Here is a 23,036-nt window from a genome sequence, read left to right as displayed (position 1 = left end):
CTGACAGATTCGAACGTGATGACGTACGACCGGACTAGAATAAGGAAATTCATAGCCAGTAGCCAATAGCTGCCCTAGCGTTGGTCTTTGCCCGTCAGACTAGCATACACACAAGTGGATTTCTCGATAGGAAATTTGAAACATGTTCTATTTCTAAAGTCCATCAGATTTTTGGACAGCAAAGGTCCGATGGAGCCCACACACGATCAAATTTTCCGACAGATTCGCTCTGTCGGACCTTTTCTGTCAAAAAGTCTGGTCGTGTGTACGTGGCATAACACTTTTGAAGGCCCTGGAGCACCAGGACAATGGAAATGCCCCAAAAATTACCCTATTTTGGAACGAAAACACCCCAATGTATAATCTATGAGTCATAATGAGTTTTTGGAAAATATGTAAAGAAAATGAAAAGGCATTTTTTTTTAATTCAACATTGTCCATTTACACAAATGTTTCTAACACATAGCATGTACATAGCAAGCATTACACCCCAAAATAGATTCTCCTACTCCTCCTGAGTATGGTGATACCACATGTGAGACTTTTCTACAGCTTGGCCACATACAGAGGCCCAACATGCAGGGAGCACCATCAGGTGTTCTAGGGGCATAAGTTTCAAATCTAATTTGACTACCTATTACACTTTTGTGGGGCACTTTAGTGGTATGGACGATAACTGATGTGGCATGGATGAGCCGTGGCTGGGGATGGCTGGGTATGGATGGGATGGCTGGGTACGGCTGAGGATGGATGGCTGATTATGCTGAGTATGGATGGCTGAGCATGGATGGAAGGATGAGTATGCTGAGTATGGATGGCTGAGCATGGATGGCTGAGCATGGATGGATCAGTATGCTGAGTATGGATGGGTAAGCATGGATGGATGAGTATGGATGTCTGAGCATGGATGGATGAGTATGCCAAGTATGGATGGATGTGTATGCGGAGTATTGATGAGTATGCCGAGTATGGATGGCTGAGCATGGATGGATGGATGGATGGATGAGTATGGATGGGTATGCTGAGTATGGATAGATGGATGGCTGGAATGGGCACTGAGCAGCGCTGTGGGCTGGATGTGTAGTGCCCACAGTGCTGCTGCTCACACTGTACCAATAGGTAAGGGGAGGGGAGGGAGGAACCTGACATGACGCTGGTTTGTTTACAAGTAATCGCTCCATCAATTGACGGAGCAATCATGTGGTAAACAGTCGCTATCAGCGTCCATTTACCGTGATTGGTGATGTGCCGGGTCCTCTGGACCCATATGTTCCCGGGATTCTGGGAGGAAGTCATAGTACACCCTCCCAGAGTTATCCGACTGCGCTGCAGCCGTCATTCGGCTATAGCATGGTCGGCAAGTGGTTAAAATAGAAAACTATTTTTAGATAGATTTTTACTCCAAAAACATTTAATTAAAAATAAATTTGATAAAATTAAAAATAAATTTGATAAAAAAAATAAAATAAAAAAATAATATTTGATTTATATCCATCCTGGCATTGCATGTGGCTGTAGGGCAGTTGCAGCGTGGTCCCATTCAATTAGTGTTGTTCAACAGGCAGTAATGCCCCCAAACACAACACAATGACGTCGCAGTCCTGCTAAAAATCGCAGATCGCCGCTATTACTAGTAAAAAATATATAATAATAAAAATGCCATAAATCTATCCCCTATTTTGTAGCTGCTATAACCTTTGCACAAACCAATATACGCTTAATTTTTTTTTTTGCCAAATATATGTAGATGAGTATAAATTGGCCTAAACTGATGAAGAAATTAGTTATTTATTTTTTTGGATATTTATTAAAGCAAAAAGTTAAATTAAAATTTTTCTAAAATTGTCACTCTTTTTCTTGTTTTTAGCGCAATATTTAAAAACTGCAGAGGTGATCAAATACCACCAAAAAAAAGCTCCATTTGTGGGTAAAAAAAGACTGTCAATTTTGTTTGAGTACAGCATTGCAGGACTGCACAATTGTCACTTAAAGTGATGCAGTGATGTATCGCAAAAAAAATGGCCTGGTCATTAAAGGGGCAAATCCTTCCGGGGCTGAAGCTTTAACTTTCTGGATTGGGGGGGGGGCGGGACAAACTGTACAGTGGAAAATCATACTACATGAAGTGTAGAACTTGCTCCGACAGACATCACACAGCCCAGAGTAGGTGAGCAGTGTTTGGTACATGATCATATGCCTCCAGCACAAAGTAAACAGCAGACATTAGACGGAACACACCAGGACAAGTGCCAACCCTTATCTAAACAGGGTGGTACATATAAAATCGATTTCTGAATACCTGACTGTATTGATGTACAAATTGTTATGCACCTCTTATTGTGTATCGCTGCTACAAAACTTTAATAAAATGTTACTTGATAAATCGATTTCTAAGAAAAAAATAAAAAATAATAAAAAAATACATCCATATCTTCACGGTAACCCGGGGTAAAGCTATCCATAGATCTCAGTGGGCAGTCAAATGAAGTTATAAATCTTTTGATCCAAGAACATAAAATAGCAGTCTTATATCAAATAAGCATATAAGTTCAGGCAACCTGTAGACACCTCTAATTCTGTGACTGTCATTTTTTTTCCCCCAGAATGTCATCTGAACCTGCAGACACGTCTCTTCTAATGTTTGTATGGAGCTTTATTCTATATATATTTAAAATACAATAAAATAAAAGTACTGCAAACGTCAAAGCTTGCAAGGAATGTTTCTGAGATATTGCAGCCCCCGCGCCAATCGCATTGCAGTACCTACCTTGTATGCGTCTCCAGAGAGTGCAGAAAGTTTTGTGTGGGACGATTCCTGTAGGCAGAGTAATTGGAAAACCTCATGCTGAATAGAGTTCCTGGTTCCTGAGCATGTGAGAGGAGGAGCGGGCTGCCACTAAGCTCAGGGAGGTGCCTCTTCCCCCTAAGGTGATTTAAAAAAAAAAAAAAAAAAAAAAACACAAAAGCCTTTAACACATGTACAGCCAGATGCAATTACTGAATGAAAAATGAAACCTGCTTACCCAGGTAATGATTTAGTGACACAGAGATGAAAGGTCTTCAAACATCAGTCTGGCAGGTTTTTAGGAATGCTATGCGACATGAAATCTTGGAAAATTTATTTTATTTGAGGACAGATCATTTTTTCGTATCCAATTCCCATTTTGGACCTAATGTAGGCGTTAGGCTGACTATACACTATACAATTTTTCTTTCGATTTACTAAAACCATATATGAGGTCAAACCTAAACACTTTCAATTTGAATGCAATCAGGCAGGCACTTATGGCGCGTACACACGATCGGATCTTCCGACAACAAATGTTGGATGTGAGCTTGTTGGCTTAGTTTGACCGTGTGTATGTTCCATGGAACATTTGTCGTCAGACAAATGTTGGCTAGCAGGTTCTCAAATTTTCCGCAAACAAATTTTTGTTGTCGGACTTTCCGATCGCGTGTACACAAATCCGTCGCACAAAAGTCCACGCATGCTCAGAATCAGATACGAGCCGGAAGCGCTCGGTCTTGTAAAACTAGCATTTGTAATGGAGATATCACATACGCCTTGTACATCACTACGTTCGTAATTGTTGGCCAACATCTGTGTGACCGTGTATATGCAAAACAAGTTGGAGCCAACACCCCTTGGACAAAATTCCACTGTTTTGTTGTCGGAAAGTCTAATCATGTGTACGGGGCATTACACTACATAGTTAAAGGTAAATCTAAAGGAAATTGAACAAGAAAATTGGATAATGTATGGCCAGCTTTACGCAGCCTTTTTGTTAGTCATGATACTTTTTAGAAGTATGAAAACTCTTGCGGTCTTCCCAGTTTAACATATAAAAAACATACCAGAAAAAAGACCCCCCCCCCCAATCAATTCCGGATCCTTGTCCTAGATCTGGAACAGGTTTTAAGGTGGGAACCCACACAAAAAAAATGTGGGGTCCCGCCAGAATCCATGACAGACCCTTAATGAGGGTCTGGTATGGATTTTAAAGGGGACTTCATGCAATACAAACTAGCTACCCTGAAAATCCATACTGGACCCTTATCCTAGATCTGGTACAGGTTTTAAGGGGGAACCCACACAAGAAATATGTGAGGTTCCACCAGAATCCATGACAGACGTTAATCCTTAATGAGTGTCTCATGCAAAAAAAAAAAACTGGGCTCCCTCAAAAACCTATATCAGACTCTTATCTGAGCATGCAGTTTGGCTGCCCCCAACCACCTCCACCTCTTGAACCATACTAGGCAACATGCCCTTAACATGGAGAGGGTGCCTTTCCAGGGACTTCAAGAGAGAGGACAAGGGCCTCATTCCCACATCTCTGGCCCAGTGGATGTGAGGGTCTGCGGGGAAGTTGAGGGAACTTATTGGAATCTGGATGCCTCTTTTAAAATAAGAAGCCCTCCCAGATATACTGCCCTCCCAGACCATCTATACCAGGGGTGGTCAACTTTCTTTATATAGGGGGCCTCAAGCGCAGCCCTGACATCACCAAAGGGCTGCACATAAAATTCAGTGAATGTTCATTATCAGAGACAGTAGATGCACAATGGGATATAGTCAAAGACTATGAGCTTGACAAGAGATGGCAAAAGACTGTGGACACGACACAAGAGATGGCCAGAGACTGCGGACTTTGCGCAGTAGCCTGTCAAAGATCATTCTATAGGAGTTGTTGGAGACATGCTTGGAGAGATGGTCATAGACTAAACACATACTGAAAAGGGAAGTAAACCCTCCTATCATTTTTAGTCAAGGCAGCTGCCATCTTGGCCTCTGTTTAATCTTCATCTGCCATGGTGCTGCACATGTGATCAGTTATGACACCAGCCATTAGATGATTTGGTTGAGAGCATAACCAACATGCCGGAAATGTAATAGTTTTTTGAAACAGTTAAATTGATGGGTTTACTTTCCGTTTTAAGACCCCTTTCACACTGCCAGCGTTTTTCAGGCGCTACAGCACTGAAAAAAGCTGCTCCATGCACACTGGAGCGGTGCGCTTGCAGGGTGTCACAAAAAGTCCTGCCAGCAGCATTTTTGGAGCGGTGAACTCACCGCTCCTCCACCACTGCTCCTCATTGAAATCACTGTGGCAGTGCTGCGATAACGCCACGCCAGAACACCGAATCTTCCTCCAACCAAGGGTGCATGAGGGGATTATAATGAGGGAGGACTGTACTGATGGAAGTTGGAGGGTTATCCTGGACAGCGGCCTGCATTGATGGAGGGAAGGGTTTATCCTGAGGGGTGTGTGTACTAATGGGGTGGTTTGTACTAATGGAGGGGGGTAGTGTGTCCTGTGGGGGGTCTGTACTGATGGAGGGGGTAGTTTGTCCTGAAGGGGGTCTGTACTGATGGAGGGGGCAGTTTGTCCTGAAGGGGGTCTGTACTGATGGAGGGGGTAGTTTGTCCTGAGGGGGGTCTGTACTGATGGGGTGGTTTGTCCTGGGGGTAGTTTCCTGAGGTGGTTCTGTACTGATGGAGGGGGTTGTTTGTCCAGATGGGGGTCTGTACTGATGGAGGGGGCGGTTTGTCCTGAGGGGGGTCTGTACTAATGGAGGGGGGTAGTTTGTCCTGAGTGGGGTCTGTGCTGATGGAGGGGGGTAGTTTGTCCTGATGGAGGGGGGGCCTGTACGTGATGGAGGAGCGTCACCAACCCTAGTGATGCCACTGTCTGTGGCAAGACTTGAAAATTGCTGTTCACAGATGCTTTCCATCCAATCTGACGGAGCTTGAGCTATTTTGCAAAGAAGAGTGGGCAAAAATGTCACCCTCTAATTGTGCAAAGCTAGTAGAGACATCCCCAAAAAGACTTGCAGTTGTAATTGCAGCGAAAGGTGGCTCTACAAAGTATTGACTCAGGGGGGCTGAATACAAATGCACGCCACAATTTTCAAATATTTATTTGTAAAAAAAAAAAAATGAAAACCATTTATCATTTTCCTTCCACTTCACAAATGATGTGTTACTTTGTGTTGGTCTGCCGAGGTTCATATTGACAGTGTAAATGAAATTGTGTGAGTTCAGCTGAACTCGCATGATTTCATTCCCACGTCAGTCCCGACTTCGGGGGCGATTTCAGAGACCTCTATGGGGGTTTCTACACAGATGTCTATGGAAATCACACCCGAAGTCGACGATAGCACAGAAACTACTGTTGAAAATCGGTGCAGCGCCGCACCAATTCGGACAGTGCCATGTGCAAATCGCATGCCAAATCGCTTCAATGTGAACTAGCGCTGAATCACATAAAATACATTTGTTTTTGGTTGTAACATGACAAAATGTGGAAAATTTCAAGGGGTGTGAATACTTTTTCAAGACACTGTATTATCCTTTTCAGATGCCAGATGCCATAATCAATAAATACAATGAATATTTTCAAAGCCAAAGGTAAAGCTTGTTTTTTGTTTTGTTTTGAATAGAATGGAGAGGCATTAAACCCCCTGTGAAGGTTCTTTTGTCTATTCTTGTCCTGATAGGGAGATTCAATATCTCTATTTGCCCTGTGTATCATTATTACTGAAACTAAAAAAATCCCACATTTTGGGTTGTCCCCAGAACAGAAGTAGAGGGCAAATCTCTCAATGGGGACACTCGTTCTAGTGACAACCAGGAATTTCCTCATGTTTGGCTATTGGACAGGAAGTTAAGGGAAATATCCTCAAAAGGACGCAGATGGCTAAAAAAATAAATAAAAAAAAAAAACGCACAGGGGTTATAACTCTCTCCCTTAGGCCCCTTTCAGACGAATGGCCCGATCAAGTCTGCCTGTCAATTTTGCAGGTGGAGCTGATCGGACCCTCCTTTCGCTCCTATGGACTGGTGGAGGTAAACAGACTTGTGTCCGTTTACACCCGCCTACCTCTGGTCCGATCTGAAGAAAAAAATGGAAGGGGATCTGTCGTCCTCCATATAGACGGATCAGCAGTGGCAGCTGGTGTTCAAAACTTTTGGGGGGGCACAAACAAACTGAACAATTGTGAAAAAAAACATCAATTGCAGCCTCACTGTGCCCATCATATGCAGCCATTGTGATCATCATATGCAGCCTCACTGTGTCCATCATATGCAGCCACTGTGCCCATCATCTGCAGCCACTCAGTGTTAGAGAAGCAAATATTTGCTTTTCTAACACATCTGGGTGGACTCTGAACGCAACGCTTTGCGCTCGGAGTCCACCTTTTTTTTTCTTTGAAGCCTATGAGAGCTTATGGATCTAATCGGGTACTTAAAAAAAACACCCTCACCGCTGAGTGCCTGAATAGGGGGTGGCTACAGCGGCCATGGATATATTCATGCAATGCATGAATCTATCCATTCTACATATAGGGGCGGGGGGGGGGGGGGTGGCGCCTGTGTGCCCCTAATGGACGGGCCACCACTGCGGATCAGATCGGAGGGCAGACAGTGGAGTTTGTTTACTTGCAGAGCAGACTCTGTCTGTGTCCTCTCTGCATAAGTCCACTCTGCAGAGGATAAGCAGACAGATCCCCTACTGATTTCAACGGAGTCTGCCCTGTGTGAAAGGGGCCTTGCTCTATCCGAAAAAAATAATTACATATGCCTTTAGTTCTACTTTAAGGAAATGTGAGGATCATATAACACCATGGCTCAGTCCACGAAAAACAGACATTTCAGGTATGGGTGGTTGGATCACCTTCTGGTATCTGGCGAGGACTCTTGCCAAAGGTCATTTATTGGCCTGTCTTTGGCCTCCCAGCTGATAACAGAGGTGAACAGCTTTGTGCAGAATAGATTGCGGTACACCCATCGATTACACACCACATTTTTGTTGCTGCTGAGAACACATCGGATCCTGCATGTCTGTCTGGCCTCAGTCCCATCATTATTACCTCGCAGTCTCTATAGAAAACTCCATAGGTAAACATCAGAATTCAGGCACACTTCCCAAGCATTGTCTTACAACAAAAGGTTTCCAAGAGTAAATCTGGACCCTTCCAGCTACTCTGAAATTCTGTTCTCATTGATGTGTTTTTTATTTATTTTTTATTTTTAAGCACTGATTATTTATTTTTTAATGCAAAATTAGCAAAAATGTTTTTGAGAAAAGTATAAACTGAAAAAAGTGTAATAGAAATATAATTTTGACTAGGAATGAATATTTGTGAAATGAAATTTCCATCTTGGTAAAGTTTAGACAGATGACAAGGTCAGACTATTCTGAAAAGTGTCTCTAACCACTGAAGATATGTACTCTTGTCTGGGAAGCAAGGCCAGGCTTCTAGCATTGTTTGGATCTAATGTTTTCTCTTCATAATAAGAACAATTGCAAATATTTGTTATTTTTAGCCAATAGTTTACAATACATAAGCTCATAGCTAATACTGTGCAATTTTAATATTGTGCTTGGAGGGTCTTTCGCAAACACTGCTGGATGAAACACATTTCATTTAACAAATACACAAATAAAGACTGAAAGTTATTTGTCAGACAAATACTAGATTTGCTATATTTCTTATCTGGTATTGGCTGATCAGTGATCTATTTCTAAAGGAATAAAACACCAGGATTCGAACAAAAGGTAGGTAACACAATCTCCTGACCCCTATGAAATTCAGAGGCTACTTTTGGCAAAAATGCCGGATCTGTTTTAAAAACTACACGGACGGGGAAAAACTGCAAAAAGGTGCCCTCACCAAGAGAGCTTTGAGTTCACTCACTCTCCTTGCCGCAGTGATTGCCACCAAAAACATAATTTTGAAGGTGATCCATTTTAACATGCAGGTTCCCAAGGGCTTAAAGGGTTCCCCTGTGAGTGCCTGCAATACTAAAGAAAGATCCCACACCGGGAAAGGGGAGATTCTGACAGGCCTTTGTCTACTCAAAGCCTTAAAAAATCTGCCTATCCATGGATCTGTTGCTAGTTGCTTTTTAGAAAAACACTTAAAGCAGATACCTGTCCTTTCACAGTACTAAGGGGATAGGCCTTTATCTGCCCCTGCTTGCAGAAACTTCAACACTGCTACGGAGCTGTGTACATGGAAAAGAGCTTTCCAAGCACCAACTATTGAAACCCTTCCACACCTTCCGGTAAATAGCTTGCGTTTCCCTCTTTCTGCAATTTAGAAGAGTGGCTATTAAGCGATCAGAAAACCCTTTGCCCTTTAGTAACTCGTCCTCAGAAGCCAAGCTGCGAGGTTCCACCGCTCTACCTGAGGACAACAGATTGGCCACTGGAAAAGAAGATCCTCCTGGACTGGGAGCATCCAGGGGGGTTCTGCAGCCAAGCCCTTCAGAATGGAGAACCATGGCCCCCAGGGCTAGTGTGGGGCAATCAGGATGAGAACTGTGTTCTCCTCCTGGAAACTTTCTCAAAACTGCAGGAATCAGCACAGGAGGGGGGAAGGCATAGCAACTGGAGAACCCCCAGCTCTGAGCCAGACCATCCACTCCTAACCCCCCAGTCCCCCCTGCTTAGGGAAAAGAAAAGACACTCTTTTGTGTTTTCCCTTGAGGCAAAAAGGTCTACTGATGGGACCCCCCACCTTCGGGCGATCATTTTGAATATCTGCTTCAATACCCAGTTACCTTCCCTCAGAGTCTTCCTGCCTGATTCTGCTCTCCCTTCAAATGCATCGCCGAGAGAGACAGAACATTGGCCTCGGCCCATCTGAAGATGGATTCTGTCAAAACCCAAAGTGTTCTGCTCCTGGTGCCCCCATGTTTGTTGACATAAGCCACCACCGAGGAGTTGTCTGACCGGACCCTTACGTGTTGTCCCTGAAAGGCCCTGAGTGCCAGATCCACCGCTCTCAGCTCCCACCAATTCGAGGAACTCATTACCTCCATCTTCCCCCAGGAACCTTGCACCATCCTGGAACCTAGATGTGCTCCCCGGCCTGAGCCACTCACATCGGTTGTGACAGTCCTGGATATCGGTAAGACCCACTGCAGGCCCTGTGACAGATTTACCCCCTTTCTCCACCACCAAAGGGACCTCTTGACCTGGGATGGAACTGAAACCAGTGAATCCAAAGACCCCTGACTTTGGTCCCAGATCTTCAAAATGAACAGTTGCAGAGGACGAAAATGTAATCCTGCCCACTGCACTGCTTGAAGTGTGAATGTCAGTAAGCCCAGAGCTGACATAATCCCCCTTACCGAGACCTGACAGCTGCCCTGGAGAAGCAACATGCACTGTCTATCTTCTGAATTTTTTCCGAGGGAAAGAAGACCCTTTGCTCTGTCGAATCCAACACATAGCCCAGAAAAGTGACTTTTTGGGACGGGACTAAATTGGATATCTCCAGATTCAAGAGCCAACCCAGGTTTTCTAGGATGTCTCTTGTTACCTGAAGATCCCGAACCAACTGCTCTGGGGAAGGTGGAAACAGGAGTAGATCGTCTAGATATGCGATTATCGAGATGCCCTTGAGCCACAGGAACGCCAGCACCTCCACCATAATGTTGGTGAAGATACGGGGGGAAGACAGACCAAAGGGAAGGGCTTTGAATTGGAGATGAAGTACCCCTTTCACCATTCTTACTGCCAGCCTGAGAAACATTTGATGGCTTTCCGCGATGGGGATGTGCAAATATGCATCTTTCAAATCTATTGATGCCATGAAACAGTTTGGTGGAAGAAGTGCCTTCACCGAGTATACCGAATCCATCCAGAATCTCCTGTAGGTGACTGAGACATTCAGAGGCTTTAGATGTAGGAATAGAAGCCTCTGCCTATCTCGCCTACTGGAACCCGTACCACCACCTTCTGTTCTTCCAGCTCTTGTAGGGAGGACAGAAGAGCACAAGATTTTTCTGCGCTCTTTGGCATCTCGGTAACAAGAAGCCAGAATGGGTGGGGGGAGGGGGGGATCCGAGAACTCCAACCGATAACCTCTTCTTATGATCCCCAGCACAAACTGATTGGAGGTGATAATTTTCCATTGTGGGAGGAAAGCCCTCAACATTCCTCCCACTGTGATCCTATCATTGGGTCTTTTTTGACTGTTCAGGAGGGCGAAAAAACGCCACCCCCCCCCATGCCCCTTGCTCTTCAACCCCCAAGACTTTTTCTGTCTTTCAGTTTTTGGGGCCTCCAACTTCTGAGGACGAGCCTTTCTTTTAGCCTGTTCCCCATATTTTCTTTTAATAGGAAAGGCCTTCTTCTTATCGGCCGTCCGATCCAGGGCGGCCTCCAAACCTATTCCAAATAACAAATCACCTGTGAGAGGAATCCCACAAAGTTTGATTTTGGACGCAAATGCCATGTTTTCAGCCATAAGGCTCTCCTTGCTGAATTGGTCAGGGCCGTAGATCTTGCAGACATACGGACAGATTCCGCCGAAGCATCTGCAATATAAGCTACTCCCTTGAGTAACATGAGAAAAGAAGACAGAATAGTTTCCTTTGCTGTTCCTGCTTCGATATGGGCCTAAATCTGCGTGAGCCAATATTCCATATTATGCCCTACCACAGCAGCTGCCATGGCTGGCTTCAGGTTTACCTGAGACGAGTCCCAAGCTCTTTTCAAAAGTGAATCCATCCTTCGATCCATGGGGTTTGACAGTACCCCCATGTCCTCAAAGGCCAGATCAGTATGCCTGGACACTTGAGAAAAGGCCGCATCTAGCCTAGAATTGTTCCATACCAGAGTCTCTTCTGCAAAAGGAAACCTTTGTTTCAATGCTCTTGAGAAAAAGGGTTTCCTCTCAGGATCCTGCCATTCCTTCTTGATGGTATCTATTAGGACCTCGTGAACCAGGAGCACCCTCTTCTTCTTTTCCCCCAAGCCCTTGTACATCTGATCATGAAATGACAAGGTCTTCCTTTCCTCTTGGATACCTAAAGTGGCGTGAATGGCTCCTAAGAAATCCTCCACTTCTTCAAGAGAAAGCTTATACCTTGAGGATCTTTTGGATTCCCAATCCAAATCTTCCTCATCCGACTCCCCCTGGGAATCTGAGGCGGCACTGTTCGCATCATCCTCAACTTCCTCCCTGGAGCCCTCTGGCTTATCCCCGCCCGCAGGGACAATACCCACAGGGATAGGTGAACCACTCTTGTGCTGGAGGAAGGTTACTCTGGGACTGAGGTAACTGAAAGCTGGAAAATAGCGCCTTAAATGACTGAAAGGTGCTAGAGAGCTCCTTCAGCAATACTGCCAGCTCCACACCTTGTTCTGCTGCCTGTTCCCTCACCAGCCCACCAATGCACTTCCCCCATAGAAGCCCTGCATGAAGGACATTTTTTCTTGGACCCATGGGGCGATTTGCTAGTGGCTTTCTGAAACGCATAAGAGCAGACAGAGAAGCAGTATGAACCAAATGCCACCAGCACTGACAAGAGGACCACCGGGAGTGCCTTCCCTAGCACCAACCACCACCAGGGTCCCGGATGCACCCCCCCCCGACCACCAGGGAGGGATTACACCGGTGGAGCTACCGACATCTAGGCAAGGGAACGCCACCCCAGGGTTCACCTTACCTTGGAGTGGCTGGTGCTGTTGTCTCCCAGGGCTGTTCTTGAAGCCTCTGCTTCCGACATCACAGAGAACGGATGGTCACAACTCGCCTTCCGAACGCTGTCTGTACAGTGCAAAACAGAGAGGGCTTCACCAGCCAAGTGCGCGGTTTGCTTTGAATCTGCCTCGTCTGGAACTAGAAGACGCGGATGCAGGGAGGAAGCCCGCCCCCACCGGAAGTGACGTCGCCCGTCATCCGCTCTGGCCTTCCGCTCCGACACCACCTGCAACACGGGGTACTAGGTGCCTCCTCCCGCTGTGCCACGCTAGGCGCCACAAAGACAGACCTCCGCCTTCCCTAAGGGTAGCTGGGGTGCACAGCAGATATCAAACCTCAGCCTACCAGGATCCCTTAGCTGACCGACTGCCCAGGAACACCATAGAGAGACCCCTGTCTCCTCCAGGTAAAGCAGAGTAGCCTCAGCCTCCCCAGCTGACCGGCTTCGGTTCCTTGGTGGTGTCTCCCCACCGGAGGAAACACTATAACTGAGGGGCTGAAGGGAGCATGAGGCTTAAATCTCAAATTGAAGGCTGCGTTTCCTAGGAAGGGAGGAGCCAGGGTCTCTCTATGGTGGCTGTCCTGAAAGACGGTTTCGGGAAAATTTTTTTTTTTTATATATTTTTGGGGGATATTTATTATAGCAAAATGTAAAAAATAATACTTTTTTTCAAAACTGTAGTTTTTTTATTTTTTGGTTTATATCGCAAAAAATAAAAACCGCAGGGGTGATCAAATGCCACCAAAAGAAAGCTCTATTTGTGGGAAAAAAAGGATGTCAATTTTATTTGTGAGCCATGTCGCACGACGGCGCAATTGTCGGTTAAAGAGACGCAGTGCAGAATCGCAAGAAGTGCTCTGGTCAGGAAGGGGAAAATTTTTCCGGGGGTGAAGTGGTTAAAGTAGAGCAGAATATATAAACTATATTGTCAAAAGTATTGGGATGCTAGATTGTAAGCTCTAAAGAGCAGGGCCCTCTGATCCCTCCTGTATTGAAAGTCTGCCCTCATGTTGTAAAGCGCTGCGAAAACTGTTGGCACTATATAAATCCTGTATAATGATAATAATAATGCCTGCCATTGCACACACATGAACACCTTTGAGATGAATTGGAGCGGAGACTGTGAGCCAGACCTTCTTGACCACATCAGTGCCTGACCTCACATGACCCCTACAACTATTTGTGCCAGATATGTACTTCTCTTGTTACGTCACATTCAGCTTTGCTCTGTTTTCTTGAGTGGAATTTGTGTAACTCAACTAAGATTTTGTGCCTTCTCAATAAACTTATTTTCTTAATGATAAAAAAAAAAAAAGATGGGTGGTGTCATGCTGCTGGCTTTGCCAGGTGCCAATTGACCTGGAACTATGCAGGCACCATCAAATGGGAGGTCAAACAACCACAGCTCTGGTCACCCCTAGAAACCTCTGGAGGAATCCTAGTGAGAATGGCTACTCTAGACCAGTGGTTCTCAACCCTGTCCTCAAGTACCCCCAACAGGCCATGTTTTCAGGTTATCTTGCACAGGTGCTTTAAATATGAGTCATTGGCTCTGTATTTTTTTTTTAACAAGAAAATTGGCTTGGTATTTTGAACAGCTAATCTAAGAGAAATTCCCAAAACATGACCTGTTGGGGGTACTTGAGGACAGGGTTGAGATCCACTGCTGTAGACGGTTCAGGTTAGCTGGATGATGCTCATGCACTGCAAAGTTTAAAGCTGGTCATACATGGGTTGAAATTCATGAACAGTCCTGCTGGAAAATGTTACTTCGATCAGTGCTTATAGTCAATCAGTAACATTTGGTAATAATAGTGTAACCTTGGCCTGCTGAAAGTAGATCAACTTCTCTCCTTTTTGATAGCAGGCCAAAGAAGCCCAAACATGGATCGAAATTGAAACGGTTCAGTGGGGAGCAGCTGAGTTTCGATTTAGCATTTTTATTCATTTTGAATAATCCATTTTTTTTCTATTTAGCAAGGTAGGCAGTATATACAAAACAATAAAATAAAGTAAGGCCTAGTTCCCACTTTTAGTGCTTTTTGTAGAAATGCACTACAGTCCAATTTACATGGTTTCCTATGGGACATGTTCACAGCTATGCTTTCTTGGTGAGTTTTCAATAGACTTCAATGGAGGAACTTCAGAAAAGCATGTAGTGTGTTGTTGTTTTTTACCATGATTTTGCCTAGATTTGCATTTTTTAATCTGCCCAAAAACAAATTGGCCCCAAAAAAACCCCATAAAAAATGAAAAATGCTTCAAAAAATACATGTGCAAAAAATGCAAAATGCGCTGCAGAAATGGATCAAAAGCAAACTGCATAGGTGTGAACCAGGCCTGAAGGAATTGTATATTTTGAGCTATTGGAAGTGTTATGCCACGTACACACAATCAGAATTTCGGCCCGCAAAAGGCCGATGAGGGTTTTTCGTTGGGAAATGCGACCGTGTGTATGCTCTCAATTTTTCAGTCAGGAAAAGTTCCTATCCTAAAATGCGAGGGTCTGTGTCAATTCCAATGTGCAATATTCCTACACATGCTTGAAAACAATTTGACGCATGTTCGGAAGTAATGAACTTAGTTTTCTTGGCTTGTTGTACATCACTGCGTTCTTGACGGTTGTAATTTCAGCAAACTTTTGCATGACCGTGTGTTTGCATGGCAAACTTTAGCGGAATCCCATCGGAAGAGCTGCCATATCTTTTTCCGATTAGAAATCCGATCATGTGTACATGGCAGTAAATTTGTTGGCCAAAATGTTCACTCATGATCTCATACGTCCTCAACGCTTTTTCCTATATTGTAATTGGGTAACTATTTTGTTTGCTGTTACAATGGTTCCTTTTAAAGTAAGGCAATTTTTGTAGCACACTCTGATACAGGGCAATATTACAAAAAAAGCTTCTATTGGGGTCTACTAGTCACCATTTACTTCAGTCTCAGACGCTGGACTTTGTAGCTTCTTCATAGCGACTCTTGGCCTCCTTGTGGCTTTTCTCCTATGTTTGCTGAGCACTGAAATGTCCAATGTGCTCATTTTGGGATAATTTGGTTAAAACACAAAGTTAGCTCACATTTCTCATGACCTTCAGAGCGCATTTCAAAGGTCTTCTTTAAGCTGACTATAAATGGCTAGAATTGTGCATGAAAATTGTTAGGAAACGTCATAAGAAAATTCAGATAAAAAACAGAACATTATCAAAACATCCTAATGTCGTTTGGAAAATTTTGTTTGCTTTCAACATTTCATTTTGGAATAAATGGACTTTACCACATGCAAAACACATACACTGTTAGAAATTTGTTCAAGAAAAAATTTCCATCCCGTTCCTTCTAATTTTCTGATCATTGCCGATGAAAAGGAGCGTTGATTCAACCCACCGATGATTAGGAAAATGAACACACTTTCTTAGAATATTCTTCTCCTAAAAATTGTAATCCAAAATTCTACCCATCAATGGCCAGCTTTAGAACTGTACAGTCCGGCCAACCTAAGACGAGGTAGACACCATGAAACATATAATTCATTTAACGTGACCATTTTTCTGTAACCTTCTTTTTTGTTGAAAACATGGGAGGTTTACTGGCTTACTAAAACCTCATGTCTAAATGTTAAAGGGTATCTAAACTCAAGAACAAAAATCTAATATGCTGCAACTTTTGCAACCAAAAGCTTTAGCCTAGCTCTTACCACTACTTTTTCTGTTTGGCCCCCTGAGCAAGAGGAACTACTCGTCTATGTGTTCCCTGTGTTGCAGTGTTCTATTACTTGCAGTTGATGAAGGAAGTAGACAAACTTGTACTCCTCTCTAGTCTCTCCTCTCATCCAGTAGTAATCCCTATGACTGACTGCTTTCACTATTCTAACTACCATCCAATGGTAGTGGGGGGGGGTTGTTACTAAAACGTGCACACAGAATCTGGTGCAGCTTTGCATAGTAACCAATCTGCTTTCATGTTTCATTGTCAAAGCTTAACCGCTTAACGACCAGCCACCATCATTATACTGCGGCAGGTTGGCTCTCCTAAGCGAATTGCCCTAGGTGTACGTCAGCCACTTTAAAAGCGATAGGGCGTGTAATGCCGGAGACCATTCGCGTACCTGTCGGCCATCCGTGATCGCCCCACAGAGAGCCAAAAGGGGGATCTGTCAATGTAAACAGACAGGTCCCCATTCTGACAGGGGAGGAGAGACATATTGGCTCCTCCAGTCAGTGTCCCCCCCCCACAGTTAGAAACACCTCCAAGGGCACACATTTAACCCCTTGATCGCCCCTAGTGTTAACCCCTTCCCTGCCAGTGATATTTACACAGTAATTAGTGCATTTTTATAGCACTGATCTCTGTATAATGTCACTGGTCCCAAAAATGTGTCAAGTGTCCGGTTGCAGTCCCCCTAAAAATCACAGATCACCACCATTACAAGTAAAAGAAAAGAAAAAGCCATAAATCTATCCCCTATTTTGTAGATGCTATAACTTTTGCGCAAATCAATCAATATATACGCTTATTGCGATTTTATTTATTTGTTTTTTTACCAAAAATATGTAGCAAAATACATATTGGCCTAAACTGATGAAGAAATTTTTTTTTTTTTTTAAATTCCAGATATTTATACAGTACAGTGCCATGGTAGTTTATCGAAAACTACAAGCCAAAACGTACAAACAAAATGCTTGTGCCTATGCTTGAACAATCCAGCCACCAACTTTGTCCTGACAGGCAGCGAGTGTACATGTTTGGCCTATGGATTAGGGAGTGAGGAGGCTCTTGTGTATTGGCTTATCTCAGGAAGATAATATGAGCGATAAGGCAGTATAAATCTCACTTGGCCAAACACCCTGAGAATGTCTGCCAGGGTTGGTGGGAATGTAAAAAACATATGATCATTAACTGATCAAACCTAAATTGGCTGAATTGGACTAAACCTGGAACACACAATGAGATTATCAGACGCATAATTGTCTGTTTTTTTTTTTTTTTTTGCATGCTAGTCGTCGTATCAAAAATTAATAGGTTACTAAGGCATGAAAATTCTGGTATGGCAGAGTAACAATTCGGAAGCGATGTAATGTGTTGTATTGCATTTGTATTGTATTTTTGGACGAAAACTGTGATTAAACGAAAATAATAAATCTGGCATCATACGAGAAAAATGTTTGTTTGTCCCTTTGGATAATAGATGTATAATAATGATCAGATTATCATACGCTCACTTTGAAAGTGGCCATTTCAGGCTCTCTTCGGCTCTCTGAGAGGCTGAGCCAGATGTCAGTCTAGGCACCTGGCGGATCCAGACTTTATTGTTGTGATGACGCGGTGCCTGGACTGACATCCGTGATGTCAGCAGACTGAAAACGGGTCACAAGCATGCAAAACAAATTAGATCCCGCAGGAGAAGTCCAGCCAAACAAGCTTTGGGTGGACTTCTCCTTTAGGCTGAGTTCACACCGCAGCACGGAGTGGCCCACAGCTGAAGTTCCGGTGCGTCCCTGTTCACCATTTCAGGTCCAATTTCGGTCCAAATTTTTGGCTGAATTCGGACCAGAAAATGCACAGCACCCCTATGCTATTCGCACTGGAGATGTGTGAACCGGCTCCATAGAGAGCCGGTCGCAAACACTCCTGACATGCGAATTGAATGCAGGGAAATCTGCAAAGATGTTTTTATCACAATTCATATGAGCAGACTGCAGGTCCTCTTTAAGCACCATTTTTTGATAACTCATGGTTGGTCACTAGTTTTACCATTAAGCCTTGTGTATTTTCCAGTGAGAGATGTAAACTTTACAGAGTGTTTTGGTGCCCAATGTTGACACCGGAACACCGCTACAGGGCACTACTGGACATTCTCACTTTACAGAAATTGCAGTTTTTGGGGAAACAAGATCAGCATGTGACAAGTGGTCCATATAGTGAATTTGGTATTGGGTTATTAATTTTCAGGTCATTACAGAGGACAAGGGGGTACTCTTTTCGTCTGGAGGAAAAGAGATTTAATCTGCACATATGGAAAGGCTTCATCACAGTAAGAGCTGTGGAATGTAGAATAGAGTCCCCCAAAAACTAGTTCTGGTCAGTACAATGTTAATAATACCCCCAGATCGGTTCACAGACCACAGTGCGAACTGTGGATTCGGACAGGAATTGGATCGCATTGTGTGAGAACACCCATGTGATGCGATTCCAGTGCGGGGGAAAACATTTTTTTGCGATATAAACAAAAAGAGTGACAACTTTGACAAAAAACAGTATTTTTAACTTTTTGATATAATAAACATCCCCCAATTTTTTTTTTTTTATTAAAACAAATTTCTTCATCAGTTTAGGCCAGTATGTATTCTTCTACTTATTTTTGGTAAAAAAAAAAAAAAAAAATCGCAATAAGCGTTTATTGATTGGTTTGCGCAAAAGTTATAGCGTCTACTAACTATAGGAAAGCTTTCTGGCATATTTTATACTAGTAATGGCGGTGTTCTGCTATTTTTAGCACTATTGCGACGGACAGATCGGAGACTTCTGACACATTTTTGGGACCACTGATATTTATAGAGCAATCAGTGCTATAAATATGCACTGATTACTGTATAAATGTCACTGGCAGGGAAGGGGTTAACATTAAGGGGCAATCAAGGGGTTAACTGTGTGTTCCCTCACTGTGTGGGGATGGGACTAACTAGGCGAGATGACAGATTGCTGTCCCTACTTTGTAGGAACACACAATCTGTCTTCTCTCTGACAGCACAGGGATTTGTGTGTTTACACACACAAATATCCCTGTTGGCTCCCACGCCACACGATCGCTCCCGCCAGTCCCCCACCACGCAGCAGGCATGCATGCTCTATAGTGGCTCTCCTGGGCAGAGCCGTATATATACGGGATTTCGCCCAGGAGAGCCATTCTGCATAAGTATATCTGCGAGAGCCTGTCGGGAACCGGTTAATCATAATCTTTTCCTATTTAATGTATTCCAGTTATACTAGAAATCATACATAAAATTTTAATACAAGGTAGACTTTGCTTAGATACTATTAGTATTTATCTGCTGCATGGTTGTTTTGTTTCCATTTTTAACTATACAATTTGATGGTGTCATTTATGACAAGTAATATACTTTCCTGTAATATGATTATCTTAATGTAACAATGTAAAACTTTTCTCTTCACACATTTTATTCAATGTTTTCTGACAATCTTTAATAAAATACTTGAACAAGGAATAATAATAAAAAACAAACAAACTGTAAAACCATACAAAATATATTGATTATATAATATATATTACAACTGGTATACATGATTTTCCTCACAAAGCAACTTTTACAAAAAAATGTAATCCCCATCCCATACCAATACATAACATGCACAGACATTTTTTTTTTTTTAGAAAATGCAGAGGATCCACGAGGAAGTACAGAAGCGCAGTAAGGTCCCTTTCACACCGGGCGGATCAGTAATGATCCGCCCCGTGATGATCCGCTCGCTCAGCGGGGATCGCTCCGTTGTCCCCGCTGAGCCGGCGGCGGACAGGGCGGTCTCCGCACACTGTGCAGGGACCGCCCTGTCAGCTCTCCGCTCTCCTCTATGGGGATCGGATGAGCACGGACCGCCTGTCTGTGTTCATCTGATCCGCTCTGCAGACGGATAGAAAAATAGGATTTTCCTCCATCTGCAGAATCGGACAATAGCGGGTGTCTGCGGATGTTCATCCGTAGACACCCGCTATACCATAGGGATGCATGTATGTCCGTATTTCATCGGCAAACGGATGGATGAAATACGGACATACTGTCTGCATGTGTGAAAGGGGCCTCACCAATAGTAGCCAATCCGCTCTCAGTTTGTTAGCATCAGATTAATAAAAGAGAAACTCTGGTTGCTACTTGCCACTGTGCTCTGCACTATGTCTTATTAAAGAATAACTCCAGTCCCAATAAAACACCAAATCTATAAAGTAGTTCCTAATGGCACATATAACAATCCCTGCATAACCGAATAACAGGTCTGCTTTAGTTTCCAGATATCCATTAAATTACCTGATATCCTAACTAATCAGGATAATTTGTTGTTCAGGGTGACTTTAAAGTGGTACTAAAGTCACTGTACTCCAATGGTACAACATCTGAGAAGGTCCTTTGCTGGTGCTCGCAATCTTCTTCCCAGCTCCTCCAGGGTGCCAGTCTTCAGTTGTCTTGATTGGCCAGCGCAGGATGACGGAACACCTAGGCATGCACAGGAATCTGTCATCCAGGCCAGACCCCATGTAAATTGGGCTGCAGCAGCTCAGTGTACATGGCACAAGACTACGAGCAAGCAGGTGGGTTTATTTTATTGCAGATGCGTCATTGCATGTCTCTTTTGCAAGAAGTATCCTTCCTGTATGTTTTCTTTTTTTTCATTTTTAGCTTAGTTCCTCTTTGAAATCATTGGGAGACAGCAGGCTTTATTCACAAAGCTTTAGCACAAGGATAAGGGTCCTTTCACACAGGCGATCGTAAGTTCAGTCACATTTTTTGGTAAGAAAAAACTGATGAAGACAGATTTGGGTTATCTGTTTATAATCAGTTTACAAATCCATCTTTAGTTCAGTTAACATCAGTTTGCATTTTTTCATATCTTTTTAAAGCATAACTAAACCCATCAACTACGAAGTGTGGTGCGCAATTCTAATTTTGTTTGTATTCTTACACACTTGCCGTTCATTCATGGCAATGTACAGTTGCACAATGTGCTGCGCTGCTGTACAGTGCCATGCGATTCTGTACAGTGCACTGCAATATAATGCAGCATGTCTGCATTTGAGCGCAGCCCCAGGTGTGATTGGGGAAAAAACAGGAAACAATTGTTTTGTGTGTTCTTGCAAGTATTTCCACCCACAGAAAAGGCTGATGCATTCTTAGAATTACATTGGAACGATAACACAACCACTTCGAAATACAGTTGACCCCCAAAATTTGCGGGGGTTATGTTCTTTAAGCACCCATGAATTTGATGTAGCACCCTGGTATTTAGACAGGGTTGCCAACAAATTTAGCTTGCCGGGTGGTAATTGTCCTGGCTAATTGTTAGAAGATTAACTGATTCTTCTCTAATTCTGGAATTGCTGCACTTTTTCTCTTCTGTCACTAGGTGGCACTGTGGCTGGTGACATTAGAATGACAGGGGCTTAGCAGGGTCAGATCATGATTGGATGGGGTGTCTCAGGCAATTGGCAGGTATTTCTTTAGTCTCTTGGCCTGCTGGGAGAGCCTACTTATTTGTGTGGAGTCAGGTGATCGGGGTTCTGTGACACCTAGGCGACTGTCTGGGTGGACTTGTGTTACGTCGAAACAGGTTGCTAGGCCAGAAGCCTTAGGCCTATCCCAGGGACACCTGGCTGCTAGGCTGCCTGAGGCCTATCCAGGAGAAGCAGCGCAGGGTTGGGACTGCAGGATTGGATTCCAACTGAGTGTAAGGGCTGGCTTAGCCCTTTCTCCTCTGGGCTGGCCGCTCAGCTGTCGGCTAATTGCCAGCTCTCTTCTCTTTCCACAGTTACCAGCTGTTCCTGATGATGCTCATCTGACCTGCCTATTTAAAGCCTTCCAGCTCACTCTTTCCTTTGCCTTCGCGTTGGTCACATCACAAGGAACCATCTCCTGCTGTTTGTTTCAAGACTGGCTTGCTGACATCCCTCCTGGCTTCTTATCCTGCTTGCAGTTTCTCTCCTTGGATCCCTGACTTCTGGACTGGCTGATTACCCGATCTGGTTTATGAACTTTGGACTGGCTGACTACCCGATCTGGCTACTGGACTCTGGCTATGCTTGACTACGCTTTTTTCTATTTACCTTTTTATTTTTATTAATAAACAAGCATGATTTGATTGTACTTCTGTCTCAGTCTGTTTCATGGTTTCTGACACTGAGTTGAGAAGGTTTAGCCGGATGGGGTACCAGTTGTGGTCGGAGGCAGAAAGGAAGCTGTCGCCACTAAGGACCAAACTATCTTACTGCTGGAGAATACTGTGAGTAAGCTTGGGCAAGTACCTGAGCAGTCTTCTCACCAGCCGGGCATGGTGAATAAGTGGGAAAGCATCAGCAAGTGCCAAGCCAGGGACCCAGCAGGATAGCGGGGGTGACGCTTGAGTATACGGCGGGATAGCTGTGGAAGAGCTCAGGGGATCCAGTGACGACTGGGATCTGGAAGTCTAGTGAGAGACTGGGAGCTCAGTGAGTGAAGATCCACAGTGGGATACTGTGAGATAAGTAAAGGACTGTTCTGTGTTAAGAAGGAAATATTGCGTAAAAAAATATCGGCCGGCACAAACAGAGCCCTTCCTCCTACTCCAATCGCGTGGTGACGCCACTACATGCCTTCCTCCAGACGCATTTTGTCATCAGCAGACGTTGTCAATAGAGGAAGGCACGTAGTGGCGTCACCATGCGATTGGAATAGGAGGACAGGCTCCGTTTGTTTGTGCCGGACGGCATTTTTTATGCGATATTATTTCCTTTTTAAATGTAAGTGCAATATCGTTTTAATAAACTGAA

The 23,036-nt window shown here is 43.9% G+C and overlaps 1 protein-coding gene across 3 annotated transcripts in view; it reads right to left on the bottom strand.

Annotated features, from left to right (window-relative positions):
- Positions 1-2,903, bottom strand: part of LOC143981137 (ras-related protein Rab-7a-like) — a 57,993-nt gene extending 55,090 nt beyond the window's left edge. The window contains exon 1 of one of the 3 annotated variants that reach the window (XM_077479058.1): positions 2,768-2,903. The gene's annotated coding sequence lies outside the window, so the exon portion shown is untranslated. The remainder of the gene's footprint in view (positions 1-2,767) is intronic. The other 2 variants (XM_077479060.1, XM_077479059.1) reach the window with 2 other exon arrangements.
- Positions 2,904-23,036: the final 20,133 nt, after the last annotated feature.

Source organism: Lithobates pipiens, unplaced genomic scaffold (genome assembly GCF_037356315.1).
Source record: "Lithobates pipiens isolate NorthernLeopardFrog02 unplaced genomic scaffold, aLitPip1_a1.2 Scaffold_1, whole genome shotgun sequence".
Lineage (NCBI taxonomy): Eukaryota > Metazoa > Chordata > Amphibia > Anura > Ranidae > Lithobates > Lithobates pipiens.
This window is presented reverse-complemented; position numbering and strand designations above follow the sequence as displayed.